Here is an 18,592-nt window from a genome sequence, read left to right as displayed (position 1 = left end):
AACCTCTATATGAAGATAAAGGAACAAGCAAACCTCTACATGAAGACCATAGAATGTGTCCCCTGATCTCAACATTAACCAAAAATAATTCATAAGTTGGATGATGGACAAGTAAGTGGACAATCATTACCCTTATATAAACATTTATAAAAAACAGTTTTCTCTTAATGAAATGGCTTAGCTGTGAATTTCATGACATACAAGGTAATTAACATCTTTATCAACCATTTACTAATATTAGTTAGTGCATTAATTAACATGTAAACCCTTAATAAATGTTAACAAGACATTTGTTGACAGTTACGTAATTCTTATTGTATTAATTAACTATTAGTTAATGCTTATTACACTATTAACTAATGTTAATAGCATCTTTATAAACCATTGAATAATGGATAAATTAATAACTTAGTTAACATGAATACCATTAGTAAATGATTACTAGACATACCAGTTAACTGTTCATTAATAGTTAGTTAATGCTTATTACTGCATTAACTAATGTTAATTAATGTACCCTTATTGTAAAGTGTTACCTGGAAGTTTAACTGCTGGAGATGAGAAGAGGAGAAGACGTCTAGTTCACTGAAAAGTCCATTCTCAGTGTATGTGCACTGGAGGCTTCAAGTTTCCACATCACACTTGTGTAAATTGAATACTAGACCAGGATTGGCTTCCAAACTAGTTGTGATGTCACAAATCATGCTCATGGGCCCACCCCTTAAAATCAATTTTTCAATGAACACAGAGAAACTTTCTAATTTCAGCAGATGAATGTGAAAACATCGATCCAACTCTGCACATACATCATTCTGCACAGTGAAGCTCAAACAACCAAAGGTAGGAACAAGAGGAAAAACTTTTTTTTGAGCGGAGGAGGACGTGAAACATTATGGATAGGTGCAAGGCATTTGGAAAACTCCCGTAAGTGTGGTTACATCAGTAACCAGGTTATTCAGTGAAACCAGGTTACGCAGGTAATCAGAGAACACTTACATGCACTGTAGTGACCTAGTTACTCTAAATCTGCGTATACATGCAGCAGGTCAGTAAAGTCTTTTATGCCACATCAATAATTTCAAAAAGCCAATTAGAAACCTGTTTTATGCACATAAACGGCAGAGAAAGCCAATGACTGAAAATTCAGTGTATCAGTATTCCACATATAAAATTGTGTTGTATTTTAAAAGTATGTTTTAACTAGTGTATGATCACCTGAAAATAAGAATCGTTATGTTTTAGTTACCTTAGAATGAGCCCTTTGTATCTACATAGAGAGCAGGTCCCCCTCCATGGAGCCTGCCACTTACACCGCCATGTTTCTACAGTAGCCAAGAACAAACAAACCAAACACTGGCCCTAGAGAGGTCTTTTTGTGTTTTTCACAAGTTCGCGGCCACCACAGGTTCTCCTACATGAAGAGGAGAGGGAGGGAAGAGGTATTCATTTGGTTGCAATCTGCAACTTCACCGCTAGATGCCACTAAATCCTACACACTGCCCCTTTAAATCAGATTTCTGGAGTCCTTGAAACTGTATAAAATGGTGTTTTACTAAATTTTCTAACATCTACTTTTTTTTTGTATCCATCAGTGGTCCCCATCTTTATCAGCTGTTGTGGTATTGCACTGCATATCCCAGAGATCATGTGAAAATCATATATAACCAGAGCAGTCACATTGTTTTCCCGCCCTGGTATCTGTCACTGCTCACTTAATTTATGCAAAACTGCAGGCAAAAAAAGCAGAAATGCACGAACTCAATAGCCAATTCATCTTGTTTAAATGTGTTTGAAGAGCAACTTACTAGAATCTGAAAATCCTGTTTTTGCTGATCTCCAGTGGTTTAGCCTTGCTGCTGAGGTGAACTCAAGTCAGTACACTGTGACATCACCTGATATTAAAGGCAATTTCCTGTATTTTTCAACCTGGGTCTTATTCCCATCATTGTGTACATTCTGACTATGGGTCATGCTGACTTTGCACTCATCATCATTGTTGTTTAGGTTCAGGAAACGTGGATTCCAGCAATATAAATAAAGCAAAGCAAGCAGTGTGAGCTTCCTAAAGCTTTAAACTTCAATTTTACATAAATCTTTTCAAACAATTGTCTCTGAATCTGACCAAAAAGAAATAGAAATTAGCCTCCTGGATTAGCTGTTGTAGCTAGCTGTATTGGTGTGTTTACTTCTTGTTATACAGTAAAAGTCAGTTAGACAGCACCATGTAAAGTTTGCTAACATTAGCCACCATAAGCTACTGGTCATACCAGACCAAGTAAGGCTGTAGTAGCAAAAGTGTGTGTAGTAAATTAGGTAATGGTGTGTTTTATTGCTTGTGTTCTCACTTGTATTTAACTTTATTTGTAAGAAGACACATGTACTTTAGAAACTTTAGAAACCCTTTAGAAAACTGTGGGTCACATCACATATGCTACAGCCATGTTTGTCAGCCCATATGGCTTATAACAACAACACTATATTATACTACACCACTATATACTACTACACTATATATACAGTATGCGATATACTGTATGCTCTATGGGCTCTTATAAATAAAGGCAAAACATGGCTTTATTTATAAGAAAATGTCACTGATGATTAGTTTAGTTCTCACAGAGGAATATGCACATAGACAGGAACGGTTTTCCAATTCTGCTCCTTTTATTTCTCCTACTCGCCCCCTCCCTTTCTCTCCTGGAGTTAAATGAATATCCCCCCCACACAATTGAAAATACAGCATAAATTTTACATGACAGCCCCTTGGTTCATTACAGCCCATGAGTTATTAGCTAATTTGCGGCCATGAAATTTCTAACCACTATGAGTGAACTGAGGTGTCAAGAGTTCGCTAAATGTGGTGTGTGGAATTTGATGTTTGATGGGCACCTTCTGGATAGGAGTGCTACGTATGTGTGTGTGTGTGTGTGTGTGTCTGTATGATTGTAGATGTACAGGGATGTAAGTTTAACCATCTTTCTATACACAGTGTACCACACCAGTAAAGTGATGTATATCTCTGTCAGTACATTCATGCCATTTTTTTGTATTTTTTAACTGATTTAAAGAATCAGAATAGAGAAATAAAAGATATTATATGAATAAATCAAATCACTCTGCCTATTAAAGGGGACATATTGTACTTTATGGGATTTTCCATTATTTATATACTGCTATGATGTTTGGTATCTATTTTAAACATGGTCAAAGTTTTAAAACTTGAGGTTAACAGTCAAAAACCAGGCTCTGAATGCTTCGTTTGCAATGTTTCTTTCTATCTTGCTGAGGAGTGGACGTCAGCTTGACGTACATGCCCATAAACGGTCATCCGTTCTGTAGCCTTCGTTGCTAAGGCTAAGGCTAAGGTTTTTCCATGTGTTGTTCATGTTGTCAACTTTCATATTTTGCATCGAATTTCAGCTTAAACATGTACGGATGTATTTGAGGAGTTGACATTTTGAGTAAAGAACAAGAAAAAGAAGTGACATCCTACTACTATAGTTTGTTTCATGGTTTAACGTAGCCTCTGAAGCTGACAGAAGTCTCCCAAGGTTCCTCCGAGAGCTGGCCAATCAGAAGAGAGAGGGCTTATCGGAAGGGGGGCCTTAAAGAGACAGGAGCTAAAACGGCCTGTTTCAGACAGAAGCTGAACTGAGAGGCTGCATAAAGGATCAGTATGCGATAAATAAGGAGTTTTTGAACTGTAAATCATGCAAGATATTCCAGTGACCCCCAGATTAAAATATAGATCTGGAAATGTGCATAATATGTCCCCTTTAAGAAAATTCAAAACAAAACGTTTTTGCTCCAGCCATGCAGACATGTAATCTGAAAGCAGTCTAAAAACAGTATTAAGACATGTGGATAAAGACATGAAAAATCAATGAGAGGAAAAATCTTGATGTTGTTTTCTGACCTCACTTTTCTTTTGGCTCATGAATCAGGCCAAATATAAAAACAGATTGTCATAATGTTTTCTGAGCATGGTCATGTTCCCCAGAGGATGAACCCTTTCCACACTGGACACTTTTGTGGCACCCTCAGGCCAAAATGTTGACATTATTTACAAGGTAATGTATGTAATGACTCTTATTAGTTGTGGATATTTATGCTCTTGTGAAGAGATAAACTACCTGTTCTGTAAAGCGATCCAAATTTTCCACTTGTAAACGAGATTTCACACAATGTCCTGGGCTGATGGCTTTGACATTTGTTGAGCATATTCAGAATTCCCTTTATGTAACAAAATGAGTTAGAAAAATGCCAGTCTACACAGTGGGTTTTTAGAGGCTTTTTCAATGAAAGCATGATCCCCCATCTGACTGTGGAATACTTGTTTGCCAGACCTGAGGAGTCTTGGTGCAGAATAAAGATGAACTCTTTATTCTATAGCTCAGAAGATCAGAGATCAGGGTTTGCAGATGTATGCTCCCCAGAAGAACAACTCTTGAATTTGATGATTTAAAAAAGCATGTATATTATTATTTGTAGTAAAAATGTGTAATTTGTAAAGCAATAATTATACACTGTTACCAGGAAAGCTGTAAATGTAAAGCTTTTCCTGCAAGGTCATGCTGCGGTAAATCTGAGTAGATTTTAATATGTTTATATACAAGAGGAAAGTTTGAAAAAAAAGCCTGATTCCAGCAGCAGAGAAAAGGTCAGGGAGGTCACAAGTTTCATCCTCTGTGGACCATGAATATCCACAGCACATATAATGGATATAGATTTTGTGATATTTCTTCATGGACTAAAATTTTGGTGTGAGGTGATGGATAGACAGAGCTATCAACAGCACTATCCTTTTTGCCCTGCTGCAAGAGAACTATTTGGTAGTACACTGTTTCATCCTATAACCAGCCACCTAACAACAGACTTACTAATCTTTCCTCTGCTGCATCCAGAGGATATAGTGCTCTGTGCTTGTTTTCACCTCTCCCAAACCTGAAAACAAAGATTTAGAGTGTGTGTATGTGTGTGTGTGTATGTGGGCCTGTGAGTTTAAGAGAAAAAAAAGTGCATGTGAGTTGAGGTAAAACCCTCCCAGTCTTCCTGAGGTGAGAAACAAAAGAAACAGTGCTTGGTGCAGGCCCAGTGTCCCGCTGTGGGAAAAGCTTAGCAGCAGCTCGGGTCAGCGAGGTGAGGGCTGTTCGGCTTGGCTGCAGGGCCGACCTCGCTGCTGCCAGCCTTCCAGGAAATTACAGCAGGGACCGAGAAGCAGCTCCTACTCCCCCAGCTCTCTGCACTACACACACACACACACACACACACACACAGAAAGTGTAAAGATTCCAGCAAGCATATACTCCTATATACATACAGTATATATGGTGATACAGGGGTAAGCAAAAGTCCAATGATCACAAGCAAAACACTGATCACTGATAATTGGAAATTGTAATCATAGTTTTCATTGGTAAAATAATAATGTTAATCCACTAATTACCCAGCAGTGGCAGTACTCATCCCAGCTCTGAAAAGGTGCATTCCAACAACTCCAAAGCCACCTCATTTATACATTATACCTTCTGTATTTAAGAGACAGAAAAATCTAGAGCATTTTAAATTCCAGTATACTACCAAACAGAACTAGCAAACAATTTACCCTTGCATAAATAACCAATGTACACATCTGTGTTTCTAAAAAAGTGAAACATGTTCTTTTACATCCACATTCTAAGATACAACAGTACTTTATCATAGAACTTGAACCCCTCATGACTTAAAAATGTTAAACGATTCATTTGCCAGCATCAAAAAAAGTATAACTCCCATAAAATATTACCAGCCTGTTATCATAGCAGTTTCTCTCTTATACCTTTCTTGTCATTGTCATAACCTGTTTCTATGTGTTAAGAATAATCTTCAAAAAAAAAGGGTATGAATGTGTCATGTTGCAGCCATCTCTGGATTGGGAAGTGCATTCTCACAGCTCCTCACTCATCTGGCATCTAGTACCAAACAGCTGAGAAGACCATTTTCTCAATCATTAAATAAACAAAATTACATATAAAAAAAAGACCATCCCTGTCGAGACGAATGGAATGAGCCACATGACAGACAGTTGTTATAAGTAAGGTTATGATGAGTGTTGAGCCAGCCTGGTCTCTTCAATCTGTATACAAGTAACACGACTTTACACTTTCAAATTACGTGCAGTGCATACACCAAAGTCCACTTTGTGCAGGTAATATGTACATGCTTCCCAGGGAAGTGATGTCAATATAATGCAACTTTCTTTTATTTTATTAGATTACTTTTTTGCCTATTAGTAGGAGGTGGCTTGTGTGGATGGCTAGATAATTTGTTGTCAAAAAGCTGCAAAAGCAGCAGGAGAGCACTTTTCGAGACCACCAACCGGACATCCTTGACGTCACGTTGGGCATTTAAACTGCAGAGTTTTAGCATAACCTCTGGAAATTTAACCAGCGAGTTTTAACGTCACGTTGGGCATTTTAACCACATTTTACTTTTTTTTAACCCAAACCATGATCTTTCCCTAACCCTATCCAAGTGGTTTTTGGTGTATGCACTGCACACAATTTGAAAGTGCAAAGTTGTGTTATTTGTACACAGATTGTGAGGTTGGTCGAGCAGACACACCCTCATGGTGTTAGTGCAACAGCTGTTCAGCATGTTCACATTGCCATCCTGCGTCTACATAATATAGTAGATGGCACAGTGACACAATAAGGGTTTTTTTTCTTCTGGACTAATGTCTTGCAAATGCAATGCCACCCTCTACATCCCTTTGTTTCTCCATCTGAAAAACTTTCCCCTGGCAAAGTCACGCTCTCACTCTGACTCTCTTTGCTCTGCTCCACAATCCCATTTCTTATCTGTGTCTCCCATGTTCAAGAGGACCCTGGCAGCTTAGCTCAATCCTTTGAAAACACTGATATTAAAAGAGAGAGATGCTGAGAAGAAAGACGGTGACGCTGCCCTCCTCACCCCCTCCATTTACCCCGTCTGAACCTTCTGTCCTGTTAGCAGGTGTGTGTGTGTCCAGGTGTGTGTGTATGTGCTTCCTTCAACTAACCATACACACACACACACACACACACACACACACACTGTGTCACATGTACATATACATACAATTCTTACAATACTTCTAAATTTTCTGCCATTGTTGTTCTGTCTTACACACACACACACACACACACACACATACACACATACACACACACTGACACTCACACATGCAGAAAGAACATTAATCCTCCAATCTACATAGGCACTGGTCGCCTCAGGGGCTGGTGAGTGGGGGGGGGGGGTGAGAAGTGGAGGAGGAGGGGAGGGAGGGAGGCTCTCCAGTGTGCCGTGTGATCTCACATTGTTTTGTGAAAATTGCAGCCTCTGATGATGGGAATTTCATTTTGCCACCGCGTGAAGCAGAAGCGAGGGAGGGGGAAAGTGAGAAGAGGTGAGAGAGGAAAAGATGCAGAGAAGACAGGGAAGGAGGGAAGGAAGAGAAGGGGGAGAAGGTAGGGAGGAAGGAAGGAGGTAAGGCATGCAGGGAAAGTAAAGCAGAAGAAGGAGGCTAGGAAGTAAAAAGAAGAGAGAAAAGAGGGAAGAAGGGAAGGATGGAAGGAGAGACATAAGGAGGTTCAGGAAAGAAAAAAAAGGAAAAAGGAAGGAGACAAGGAAGTCAAAGAGAGAGGAAAATGAGTTGGAAGAAAGGTGGGAAGGATGGGTGTGTAGGAAAAAGGGAAGAGGGCAGGTGAATAAGGTAGAGTTAGGAATGTTAAAGAATAAGGTGAAGGAAGCAGGGCTCGAGAGAGGAAAGGATGAGAGGCAAGAGGGAAAAGTTAAAGAATGGAGGGAAAAAATGAGCAAAGGAAGGAGGCAAAGGAAACAAGGAAAGAGGGGAGGCAAGGTAGGACTTCCTACCTCTTGCCTCACCCTACATCTCCTTTCTTTCCTGAACCTCCCTCTATCTTCCCCTACTTACCTCCCATCTTCTTCTTTTCTTCACTTTCTTCTTGCCCTCCAACCTTTACCCTTTCCCCCTCCTGCTTTCCCCCAACATTTCCTTTCTTCCTTCCATCCTCCATTTCCTGAACCCCCTTATCTTATCCTCTTTACCTGCCCTCTTCCCTTTATCATCCACTTTTTCTTTCCCTCCTTGCTTCACCATCTTCTCTCCTTTGCCTCTCATTTACTCCTAAACCTCTTTCCTTTGCTCCTCTTTTATGCCATCCTTTACCTTTCCCCCTCCTGTTTTTCCCCCAACATCCCCCTTTCCTCACTTCCCTCCAGTCCTGCTTCCCCTCCCCTTTTCCTGAACTTGCCTATATCCTAAGGAGGGGTGGCGTTGTCCAGCTGGCCATCATGCTAACATGCCTCATCTCAGCACCATGCCTGTGGAAAGAGGGGTACACAGTGTTGTTGATCCACATGCAAGCAAATATTATGCTAAAGTGATTGGCTCTCATCAGGCTCTAACCCTGCAATGATGCTGGAAAACAGCAGAAGAGGAAGAGCGAGCCCATCTCTGTCCTCCCCTCCCCTAATTTGCATTGCATGCTGAAATGCATGAACCGGGCCCATTAACCGAGGGGCCGTGCTGTGTTTTGGTTGTAAGCGAGGGGAGGGGGGCTGTCATATCTTTTGATTTGCTTGATATGAAAACAGTGGTGGTTTGCAATCAATGGAACCTGTGGTTTATTTGGGGTGAAATGAGATTTTTTATTGGGATGTTTGCATCTCGATGCAATTTGCCAGCTTTATTGTGGCCGACGCGGGAGCATCCTCGCTTGATTTTACAGTAAATTTGTCATGGGGCCAATACAAGAGTTGAAAGTGAATATGGTTATTTATTTACATGCACACAAACAGGCGCACTTTGTTAGACACTTCTGATGATTGTTGGAGTGGAGATCCCAGCTGGCTATATGTGCTAGAGCCTGGTGTGAAGGCAGCCTATCAGAATGATTAGGCAGAGTGAGGGAGGGCCTACCAGCTGCTCTACATGGTATTGCAATGGGAAATATAATTTGGGATTCAGAAAACACCCCTAAGGTTTGTCTCAGTTCAGCTTAGTGAATGAAATTCATTGTTTTTGTAAAGTAGTGCTGAAGAGTTGAGGTGTTTTTTGATTAGGTTTGGTAACCGACACAGTATGTAGTTATTTTACTCTTTCTACATGAGAAGTGGTACCATGATTAAAGGTCTAATAAACATCTAAGAGCACAACCACACTAGAAAGTGGCACAGCAAAATTCATTTGTAGCTGTGAGATGTACAGTGGATACAGCTGGTTTCAACCATAGACTTAAAAAATATGGACGTAGTCACCGTGACGTCACCCATTGGTTTGTGAACTGCTGTTTTGAAGCCTTGAGTGTAGCGATTTGCCCATCGCCATCTTGTATTTTGCCGTCGCCATGTTTGATTTTTGGAGCCAGAATTGACCGTATTTGGACGAGAGGGTGGAGCTGACCATAGCGCCAGCTGCTAGTTTGGTTAGCACAGTGCATTTACAATCCATGGTTAACAGTGATAATGCTAATGCTAATTTTTGCTAGCAAAAAACAGGCCTAAAACCATTACAACAAAATGTACTCACCAGAAAAAACGATCATCCGACTCATTGATGGGTCTTTTATTACAACCAAACACTGAACAAGACTGTTTTTAGGCGACCACAATGTTACAATTAACATTGGTGAACTGAAAACACACTGTGAAATAGCAGCAGCTATGCCTATAAGCAATGGTTACATTACGTAAGCAACGTTGTTGCTGTGGTAGCGACTTGTCAATCACAACGTAGCCATGCACACCCTAAAGCATATGCTGCTTTATCATCTATTTTACTCTAAATGGGGCCATAATTTACATAATGAGCATCATGATGTATTGAAGAAGACTGAAACTAGCGATTTAGACCATAAACTCATTAGGAAACAGTTTACTATGAGTTTACTCATAGACTTCCATACAATTGTACTTCTTTTTGCAGACAGTTGAGTCACCCCTGCTGGCCATTAGATAGAATGCAGGTTTTTGGCACATCCACATTGGCTTCATTTTTCAGCCCTGGAGGTTTCTGCTTGGTTTCAATGAGATGATGATTAACATGTAATCTGTAGGCTATCTGGTAAGGGAAAACACATGTTAATGCAAACATACACAGAATGCATTGTGATCAGAATGTGATCTGATCTGCAGCATGACCAGATCTCAGCAAGGTATAACTGCAATCAGTACAGCTTAATCACATTCTCAAGAAAACAATCTGCCCAGTAAGTTGAAGGTACACTAACTCCACCTGCTCCTGCTAGCTCAAACTACCCAGCAAAAATCTGTAGTAGTAGCTAGCATGTCATCCTTCACAAAATCTGATCCGAAAATGAATTACTTCAGTCCATGGCATTGTTTGCCTTGACCTGGGGCACGTCATGTTTGTTGACAAGTCCACTAGCCCAGTCCAACTAATCTGCATATTGATGGAGATAACACAAGCGATACAATGGAGATAACAAATACCCTTACAAAATGCAAAGGCTCATGGACAAAATGTCACTATCCAAATAACTTATCAACAGGTCACATGTTAACATCGAGTATTAATGGGGCCTGAGAGTTCACAGCCACACTAGCTGCTCTGTGAGACTGAACCACAGCCTGGATATAAAGATGGATGTAGCGAGGTTCGATGTCTGTTGGTTTGCATTTGAGCTGGTTTGAAACCTACATCTGCAGCTTACGGTCTGTGCCATCTTTTACGTTTGGAGCCAGGATCTTCATAATAAGGAGTGCATGTGTTGCTGGAAACAGCCCCAGCTACCATAGAAACACTGAGTGGTACATATGTGGGCTAACGTTAGCTACTTTAGCTAAATGTGCTAACAGGGCAGGTTTCATAATCAAGTAACATTAAACTTACTGAAATATTGCAACAACAGTGCAACAACAGTGCAACTTAGTGCGAGTTCCAGAGTCAGGGAGAGCAGCAGGTAAGCTAACTGTCAATCATAGCTGTCAATCAACACCCACAGGGCAGACATCAAAGCCACTATAAGTCTTCAAATCTTATTAACGGAGCAAACATTTCCAAAATGACCACCAGCAACTTATTAGAGGGCCTGAATTTAGTGACTGAGACCATATTGACTTGTTGACAAAAACGATGATGATGACTTAGTTTTTCTACAGAGATATTTTCTTTCGAAATGGGAGTCAGTTGGAGCATCTAGCAACACTTTAAGGTACTTCTGTATTGGCTTCAGCGTCAAGTTGTGGTAGTTGCTACTTGAGCTGAACCACAGCACAGCAGTGCTGTGAGCTTAATGCTAAAATGCACAATGGCAATATTAACATGTTGATGTTTATCAGGTAATGTGCTGGTCAGAATTGCAGATGGTCAGAATTTTAGCTTACTGTGTTAGCGTGCTAACATTTGGTAATTATCTGTACTCGCAAAGAACAGCTGAGGATGATGGGAATGTCATTAGTTTTTGAGGTATTTGATCATAAACCATGGTAGTTTAAATTTTCCCAAAACTTACAATAGTGATCAAGACATTTCATTCTGAACCAAACATGTACAGCTGCTGATGGTGCTAGTTGAAAAACTCAGGGGCCAAAGACATTATGATACATCAACCATAAATGTCTGTATAAAGTTTTGTGCCAATCCATTGAGTAGATGTCAATATTTTCACTAGATACTATAAGTGAAAACTTGACCTGCCAGAAGAAACCTCAAGGGATCACCAACATCATCAGCATTCATCACGAGGAGACATCACAGTGGGAAGTAGCAGCTAAGTTCTCCAAGTCCTGATTTATATTTCAAATTTGAACCAGTTCATATTGACTTCCCTTTTATTTTTTGATTGGATTACATTAAAGATCCCCTCTTGGCATGTTTTAAGACATAAAAATACTCTGCTTTGAATAATAATCTGTGTCCAATATGATTTTTCAACAAAAAAATTCTATTCCCTGGTTAAAATCCTTAAATCCTTCTCCCTCGTGGAAAAATTCAGAATCTATGAGTATGCAAATATTTTTTCACTTCAAAAGTTGAACTTCTGAATGCAACATGTCTCCTGCTCCATTCTCAGTGTACGTTCACTAGAGGCTTCAAGTCTCCACATCACACTTACATAGTGGACCATAATTGGCTCCAACATAGTTGTAATGTCACAAATCATGCACTTATGTACACACCTTAAACTCAGATTTAAAGTGACAGAAAGAGACTTTCCTCCTTCAGCAGATGAATGTGAAAACAAACTGCACATACATCATTCTGCACAGAGAAGAGAACAACATCCAAATGAAGGAACATTAAGGAAAACACATTTTTAAGAAGAAGGGGACTTAAATTTTGGTAAAAGCAGAGAAATGTGAGTGCATTACATTTTCTCTTGACATGCTTTGTAGATGCCACTGCACAAAACCCAGCAGAAATTAGGTTTTTAAAAGTTTCTTCCCTTTCTTAGAGAATTTTGCCGTTGCTGCCTTGACAGTCAATTCTAACAAATCCTAAGATGTAGATTTTTTAAACCATAAACTAACATTTAGCTAATTTATCAGCAGTATTTGTTAATCTGTATTCTTTACAATGCTAATGACTTGGAACAAAAAATAATACATAGAAAATTTCAAATGTGAAAATAAAATGCCAGAGCAAAACATATGTGCAGACACAGGCAGTATTTTGACTGGCACTCTCAGTAAATGAGCCCGAAATCTGACATGACAATGATGTGGACACAAATTATATTGCGATTTTGGGAAATATGTTTTTTCAATTTTCTGCTTTCAGTCTTTATGCTAAGCTAGGCTAACACACAGACACCGAAGTGGTATCAATCTTCTTATGTTACTCTTAATACTCTAATGTGCATAAGTGTACCTCCCAAAATGTTGAACTATTTCTTGAAGATTAGAATATTGCAGCTCAGCAGGAATATATAGAGATGACATCCTATTTCCAGATGATGATTGCAGAAACTTTAGTTAAATCAGTAAAGCATCTGTTAAATTAAAAATGTACTGCACTAAAACTCTTGTACTATTCATTTTCACTGCTCTATTTCTCTATCTAAAATACTACCTGCTGATTGTTGTGTCTCATCCACCTATTTTTTAACTGGTAAGAATTTTTGCTCTTTTTCATGCATGTGAACATTCTTTTCATCTTAACATAGTCTTCATTCATCATTATGTTGTGACACAAGGCTCCAAATACTTGATTATCCTGTGAGTCCTGACAGACATTGAACACGATGTAACAAAAAGAAGCTTATGTGCTCCTCATTATTTATGTGACACATGCATCATGCAAGCTATTAGTTTGAGTTGAATGAGTAAATTAGCCTGGCTAATTGCAGCTAATCACTGGCCTCACTATCACTGTTAAACTTGGTGTCAGTGCCGTGATGATATTATTATTATTGATCAATAAATAAACCTTGTATTTCAGCTGGGGACTGGAAAATCTATGTAAACTGTAGAAAATCAAGATTTTTTGAGTTGGATTTAGGGCAGCTGAATGTTTTCTGTAACTAAAATTCAATTGCATGTTTCTCTCTGCTACAGTACACATATCTTGCTCTCATTTGAAAAAAATCAAAAATAAAATGAGTTCTCAAAAGGGAGAGATTAATATTTTATACAATACAATGCAATAAATCACATTAGATAGAGCTAATGTTTTATTCTTATATAACTGTCAGACACATCTGGTCCTGCACCTTGGCTTGTTGCAACCAAATGAACATCACTATTTACTATATCTACGTTTGCTTTGCTAATGTCAGTTTGCAGGTTAGATAGCCAATTAGGAGACTGTTGAGTGACTGCTATGACTTGCATGGCAAGCGTCACACGACTGAAAGGGTCAGTGGCTGTGTGAACTATTAGTACAATGTAGACCACACTGACTGTCTGTTTGACTTTTCATTCAATTTTTTTTTACAGTGGACTAAACACATTTGTCATCTTACTACAATAGCATCAGTGTTCAGAAGAGATTTCCTGAGTAAATAAAGCTGAATAATAATTTTGTCGATGAAAACTATGACAAAATATATTTGCGGATGACCCTCTTTTTGAAAACAAAAACAAGACTGAAACCAAATAAAACGTAACCACTGAAAACAAGAAAATGTACTGCAGTTTTTGTCAACAAGTAAAAACTTAAGTACGTAAATGAAGAGACAAATGAACAGTTTTTTAGTGAACAGGTGTATTATGTGTATTGAAGCAGAGCAGGGTGACATGGCCACTGTGTGTGTGTGTGTGAACAAGTAAACACTGCCTGCCTTTTCCACTAACTTCGCAACAGATGAGAACAACACCTGAAACCATGGTAACTGTACACAACAGAAATGGCACCAATTGTAGCCTCAAAATAAATAATACAACTGCATGACAAAAATTAGACTAAAACATTTATGAAGAAAACTAGTCAGTTTGGATTCCTCAACACCGCTGCTAACAAAATGCTGCCTGTCCTTGTAGGCTATTCTGTTCCCTCTGCAAGTTTGTTTAAATTGTCTCCTGCTGCGGTCCGTCTGTGAAACACGTACACTGGCGCTCAGATGCTCAGTCTGGAATAGTTTTCTTCCTGTCAATAATGAGAAAGTATAACCAATAGCTTATAACAATCACTTTGGCATGATTTTTGTGATGATTTATTGTGATTTTAGTCGGACCTTGAAAGCATTTAGCTATACTGTAAAACTAAAAAAAATAACCACACAACAATACTTGGCTGGAGGTTCACAGGTATTTTCTTTCATCACTGTACAAATACAGGCATGTGAGTGTTGTACTCATTCATAAATGTTCTGCATTAGATCAGCAGGTTGATATATTACAACACCAACCAGACTTGCACTTGGCTACTTATTCTCCAGCATTGATTAATGAATCCACAGCATAGCGTAGCCCCTGTATTGTATGCATGTTTGTGTGATTATAACCGTTTCAGTGTGACCTTGATGAAAAATCATTACACTTTCATGCACATTAGACACCATACATGTCCAATCCATCTTTTTGCTAATCGTATTTCTGTTACCAATGCCAGTGCCTGGACTTGTTTCCAATTAGAAGAGGTATATATCACACATCCAATCTTCACTGGTTACCTGCAGAGAGGAGAAAGGAGCACAGAAGAGGAGGAGGAGGAGGAGGAGGAGGAGGAGGAGGAGGCGAATAGGTGAAGGTACAGCAGGGAGTGAAATAGACAGAAATAGAGAGGGAGGGAGGTGAAGAGGCAGCGTAAGAAGGCTGGCTATTTTTCACCAGGGTCCATGGTGAAGTTGTCAGGCGGGAGTGTATGTGAGCCTGCCGGATGATAATGTGGCATGACACTTCTGAAATGAGAGCCGGGTTGCCATGGCGAAAAGCGGGGAGGGACAGTCTCTCCAGGGGCCCAAATAAAACAAGCTGTAAATGATGTTTGATTAGGATTTAGATCATGGAACTGTTCGGGACGGCCCTTTTGTCGGCTGCTCGCTCAGGCCTCAGAGGATTTTTGTTATGTTTGTCTCAGAGCACCACCATGTGTATGCATTATGTGTGTGTGTACTGCTTTGGGCTGACATACAGTATATGACTCTACTAAAAAATACAGGGCCAGTACTGTTCTTTTATCAGAGAGATATAGGCCAATTAGCTTCATCCACTTCTGAAATGATGGACATAGTTTGATCTGACAGGCCGACTGTATTGTCTAGTGATCAATATAAATACCTTAAAGCTGCATCATTCTATTTTTGGCCACTAGGGGGCAGATCAATACAAGTTGACAGATACACAGCCACCACATATTACATATTACCACATATTACCTCTCAGCTTAAGGTTTGGTCTCCACCATCTCCCAAGAAAAACATTTGTCTCGTGTTGTGTTCAACTGTCATTACATAATAAATAATAATTAAGCTGATCAGCTTTATATTTTTGAATGAGGGCCTCCAGTATTTGGATCAAGAGTTTGTGAAACATATTTTTTATGAAAAATTTTGTAGCTACATTTTGTTATTTCAATGTGTCACATTGAAGATACATATTTAATCAATATTTGGAATGGGCGGTCCTAAAGTTTGGAAATGTGGTGACTAGTTCTGGGTTGCAAAGTGGCTGCCATTGATTGTGGCTGACTTAGTGGCCAGATTGATATGAAGCAGAAAGCTATTGATGTTTTGTTTCATACAGCAGAGCAAGGCTCTATAAAATTGGATAGTGTCGCACAGCTAATATGATAGCTTCCTCCGTTTTTCCAACTGCTGGTTGGACAGAACAAGATATTTGATGACATCACTTTGGGCGCTAGGAAACTGTGATGGGCATTTTTCATTGTTTCCTGATGTTTCATAGATTGAATGATGGTAGATTAATAAAGAAAATAATTGTCAGTTTTCAGTCTGTATTTTCTATTTTAGTCATTGCTCTTTAGTTACAATTCTGCTACAGTTATAAGTTATGTAGCAGCAGAGGAAATATGCTGCAAAAGTTCTGATCCACCAGAGTGGAACAATTGGTCGGTGACAGGGACATAAACAAGGATTATCTCTCTGAAACTTTTGCATTTGCATTATATTTTTGTCTCAAACAGGATCTGGAATATCAGCACAAATATTGTACTGGCCTTCGAAAACCCACAGTGGTCAAAAACCTAATTCCCCTGTGTAATTCTTTACAAAGCTACCTCCCTCTGATGACACTAAATATTCTTCTTTTCATGTTTTGCTTCCATCTTATCTCCTCTGCTTTCCCCCTCTCTCTCTCTCTCTCTCTCTCTCTCTCTCTCTCTCTCTCTCTCTCTCTCACACACACACACACACACACACACACACTGCTGTCCCTGCTGTTTTTGTCCTCTCTACTGTATCTTCCTTTGTTTTAGTGACTCAGAATATCTTTCCTTACACACACACACATACACACACACAGTAATGTAATCCTTATCGTCCCCTCTCTCCTCTCCAACCACACACCCTGTTCAATAGACCATAATAGGATAGAGGTGTTGACGTCAGCCACCATTGAGAGAACATTATGATGTGTTTCTCCTTTTGTGCAATCTCTCCACTGCCTCGCCTACCATGAACAGACAGGGGTGAAATTTATTCTCTCCTCTATTGTCTTTTAGTGCCTTCCATTCACGGCAGGGAGAGCCCTCCAGTTTTCCATTTTGTTTCTCTCCACCATTTCTTTTGGGAAAAGAAAAGGTAATGAAGATGTTCCTCACTGCAAACGAAACCACGATGATCATCAACAGCAGCATCATTCTTCACTTCTTTCTCACTGACTGGAGGAAAGAGATCTCTCACAGGGAAAAAAAAAACTGAAGACAGCATCGGGATGGGCTGAGAGTGGCTCCTCTAACCTTGGAGAAAAAGTTTGTATGAGGTGAAGTTTTTGAGATGACACTCAAAAAAACTAAAAACAGACCTTTTGTATCCTCAGGTTTATGATTTGCTGTATGCAGCAGCATCATTTCAAGGGTTAGGGTTAAGATGTGATTCTCCTCAAGATGTTGCTGCACTTTATTTGCATTTCTTTGTGTCATACATTGATGAAGTTGGTGAAGTCTTGACCATGACCATGTACCATCCTGTGAGTGGCCTGTGTTTGAAGATGAAATGGTTTTCTCTTTGCAGGGCTGAAATCAGGACCAATTAAATTGAGTCTAAGACCGTTGAGGTCAAGTCAAGATGGTAACTGACTTGTATAATTTGGTTTATTGAACCTCAAATAATAACATTACATGTAGATTCATTCAGGACAGGACACTGGATTTAAACATTGATGGGATCATGATGTCATCAGTGGTGGAGTGTATAGAGAACTATGCCAGTAGGGGGACTGCCATTTGGAAATGTACTGTCGACAAATTCTGGTGATTTCAGTCAAAGTGAGCATGCTGTTTATATAAACAGACAACACTGCTGGAAATGAAATAAATTCATTAACTGAAATGGATATTATTGTTGTCTCAGTTAATATACGTATGTGCTATCATATTATGGTCTCGTTGAAAAAAAATGGACTTTGTATTTCTAGAGAGAAGCTGACACTTTTTGAATGGGAGTCAGTTGGAGTATCTAGTGGCCGTCAGTGGCATTGCACTTTAAGGTACTTCTAGTTGCCACTTTGTTGTGCTTGAAAAGAGCTAATTCGTACCAGCTAGTCTGTGAGAGCTAGTTCAATTGAAAGGCCAAAGTGTTCCTGGTTGTTCTGAATGCAAATACTCAAAGGCGAGGTGAAAAGACAGCCATCATAAAGCAATACTTGTTCAGAAGGGTTCTGAAGATGTGCGACCATCCGACTAGCACTTCTGATTAAGCATACCGGCAGCTTCACTTTGATTCATAAAACTGTATTTACAGATTCCCTATGTTTGTTGAGCGAGATGGCAAGCTATGTCTGGCCCAACATGTCACTGCAATATCAGCTGGATAGGTGAGTCCAGCTGATATCGTTCTGGTCACTTGTCCCTCTGATATAAAATGCCAGAGACTGGCCAGGTTTAAACATGAGCTGCTTGTTTATTGATGAGATTTTGAGTTATTTTTAGAAAAATATATTGAAATACTTTGGTACCTTGAGAAAACCT

At 39.4% G+C, this 18,592-nt stretch overlaps 2 long non-coding RNA genes across 2 annotated transcripts; one reads left to right on the top strand and one right to left on the bottom strand.

The window, feature by feature from the left end:
• Positions 1–826: 826 nt before the first annotated feature.
• On the bottom strand, positions 827–11,703 carry LOC122983393. Its single transcript, XR_006403669.1, has 3 exons — positions 11,693–11,703; positions 9,328–9,329; positions 827–1,305 (listed from the first exon to the last, which is right to left on the bottom strand). It is a non-coding gene; the product is annotated as an uncharacterized LOC122983393 (long non-coding RNA).
• On the top strand, positions 10,725–17,958 carry LOC122983394. Its single transcript, XR_006403670.1, has 2 exons — positions 10,725–10,964; positions 17,126–17,958. It is a non-coding gene; the product is annotated as an uncharacterized LOC122983394 (long non-coding RNA).
• The last annotated feature ends 634 nt before the right edge of the window (positions 17,959–18,592 follow it).

The sequence above is a fragment of the Thunnus albacares genome, chromosome 6 (genome assembly GCF_914725855.1).
Source record: "Thunnus albacares chromosome 6, fThuAlb1.1, whole genome shotgun sequence".
Lineage (NCBI taxonomy): Eukaryota > Metazoa > Chordata > Actinopteri > Scombriformes > Scombridae > Thunnus > Thunnus albacares.
The sequence above is the reverse complement of the archived record's forward strand: the minus strand, read 5'-3'. Positions and strand labels throughout refer to the sequence as shown.